At 30.4% G+C, this 2709-nt stretch overlaps 1 long non-coding RNA gene across 1 annotated transcript; it reads left to right on the top strand.

Annotated features, from left to right (window-relative positions):
* The first annotated feature begins 1455 nt into the window (after window positions 1-1455).
* On the top strand, window positions 1456-2144 carry LOC128296298 (uncharacterized). Its single transcript, XR_008286857.1, has 2 exons — window positions 1456-1953; window positions 2072-2144. It is a non-coding gene; the product is annotated as an uncharacterized LOC128296298 (long non-coding RNA).
* Window positions 2145-2709: the final 565 nt, after the last annotated feature.

The raw sequence follows: 2709 nt of genomic DNA, 5'->3' as shown, positions 1-2709 counted from the left end.
TTTTTCAAAGTTAGACTACTGCTGCTGTCCAAAACAGTTTTAGTGCAAAATGTTGATTTCCATTTTGCCCCAAGTTCACAATTCATACAATTCAGTCCTTGCTCAATTAACCCCTCAATTAAGATAATTTTCTCAATTAATACTTTTCCTAAACATTATAAGTTATTTCATAACTATTGAAATTCAGAATTTCCACATAAAATTCTAACTTCAAACTCTTTTACAATTAGGTCCCAAACATTCACTTTCTATTCAATTCTTACAATAAAATCCAGATATAAACAATTTAAAGCTCTAAATCCATTCCAAATCATCATATACTTCCAGCACATATGTATAGAAACTTTCAATTTCTTTCATAGAATCAAAAACTAATGAATTCAACAAGTGGACCTAGTTGTAAAAGTCACAAAAACACAAAAATTTCAAGAAATAATCAAGAATTGAACTTACTTGAAGTAAAAATATGAAAAACCAGCTTAATAGAACTCTTCCATGTCGTTTTTCTGATGGGAATGCAGAAAAATAAAGAGAAATCTAGATAATTCCACTTTAGTCCTACCTTTATTAAGTAAATTTTGCAATTTTCCAATTTTACCCTTAATTCTCCTTATTTTCTTGCTGATTTCATGCCCTTGCCGTCCAGCCCAAATAGACCTTGGGTTTATTTTCCTTTTAAACCCTCTTTCTTTTATCAATTAAGCCATTTAATCATTTCTCACAATTTTGCATTTGATACAATTTAGTCCTTTTTGTTCAATTAATTATCAGAACTTTAAAATTTCTTGACGAAACTTTAATACTAACATATTAACACTCCATAAATATTTATAAAAATATTTATGGCTCGATTTAAAATTCCCGAGGTATCAATACCTCTTTTCCGATTCTAATTATTTTAATGTTTATTTTTAGTATACTATTCACTATTTCAAAATTTTTCCTAACTTCAAATTTAATTTATACTCACTAAATTAATAATATTTCCTACTCATTTGTCGGATTTAGTGATCTCGAATCACTGTTCCGACACCACTGAAAATTAGGCTGTTACAGAAGTATTTGAAAGCTCTCAATAGGTGAGCAGTTATTGTATTGCTGTTAATCTCTTGTTTGTCGTTGTTTAGGATTCACGAACTATGTGTTTCTTGCACTTATAACTTTATGAATTGAATGGCGATAATGCAAAGGGTCATATTTTTTTTGTATGGTTGGATTAATCTAAGCATTATCTTCTACCAGGCAGGATCGAGCAAAGGCTGTTGAAATTATTGTAAAGGATCTGAAGGTTTTGCATCCCTTAACAAGGAACATTTTAAAGAGATTACACATTTGCTTACTCTTGATAACTTTAGGTGTGTACTCTTGCAAATTTTCTGTTTGTATTCTGTTATCAGACAAAATAAGCAGCTTTCAAAATACAGTGACAGGAAATCTGCTTGGAATATCATGCTTGTAGAGCTTAAGATGCTGATTGGAGCAAATCCCTTATTTCGCGATAAGCTTGCATTCCCAGCTTTTAAAAGTTCACAACTAAGGAATTTAATAAACCAGATGTGACTTTTACTTATTCTATGGTCGTTTTGAGTGTTAATAAGGTCCTTAGTTGTGAACTTTTAAAAGTTGGGAATGCAAGCTGGGAATGTGATTGAGTGTGTATGCGTTCATCTCCACTATTTTCCCATATTTGATTCACAGATTTCAAATAACTGCTTGAGCTTCCTTGGTGTATTAGTTATCCCTTGTGTTGTTGGATACCGGTTATATCTGTTTCTATGCTATTTTGGAGTCGATATGTTCATCGTAAATTCATTCCACATGAGATATGATATTATTGTGAATTTTGGTAACTTATTGCATTGTATGCTTAGTTGCATGATGATGTGTTAACAGGAAGAATGCATAGATCTGCAACGGAGGATAAAAGATGGTATTATCAAAAGACCTAGTGTTGTAAGTTTTGCTCCTACACGAGAAACTCCTACTTTCCTAGAAACAACCTATCCAATAACCATTTTTTATGAGTGATTAATGCTTGTTTGTTTATATGACCACTCTATGTTCTCGGAAGGTTACTGTTCTTAGAACTACAAGGAAATGAATGAATCCAATGGAATAAAATGGTACTCAAGTTATTGGTGAAACTATTGTGCTTAACTAAAAAATTGTTTAAAAAGAGTAGGTTTCAAGGATCGATAATTCTTAAAGAATGAGAAATGAAAACCTAGCAAAACATTTCACTTTGTGAGGAGGCAGCTGTGAAAATTCATTTTGATTGGGGTTATGAATGACTAGGTTCTTTACTTATATATGATTACACTTGCCAATTTACGATTTTAAGTTCGGTTGAAAAGAACAATTAAATACTTTCCTTTTACGGATGTGAGTTTCATGTGTAAACCATTTAAGTGTAAGATATTCATCGATTTTATTACTTTCCAATTTGTCTTTTTATAAATTTCTCACTTTATCTTGAAGCAAAGTCATAGGTAAATGGCAAAGTTTACTTTCCAATTTCTTATTTATTTGTGCTCATTTTTTCTTTTTCTTTTTTTTTTTATTTTCTTTTTCTGAATTTTTATTTTTTAAAATTTGAGCTTTTAAATAGCGACTATTTTATAACTTTTAAATAATTCAGCGACTATTTTATAACATTTCGAAGTTAAGTGACCAAAACGTAAACTTACTAGTAATTTAGTGACATTGAGT

This window comes from Gossypium arboreum, chromosome 8 (assembly GCF_025698485.1).
Source record: "Gossypium arboreum isolate Shixiya-1 chromosome 8, ASM2569848v2, whole genome shotgun sequence".
Lineage (NCBI taxonomy): Eukaryota > Viridiplantae > Streptophyta > Magnoliopsida > Malvales > Malvaceae > Gossypium > Gossypium arboreum.
The sequence above is the reverse complement of the archived record's forward strand: the minus strand, read 5'-3'. Positions and strand labels throughout refer to the sequence as shown.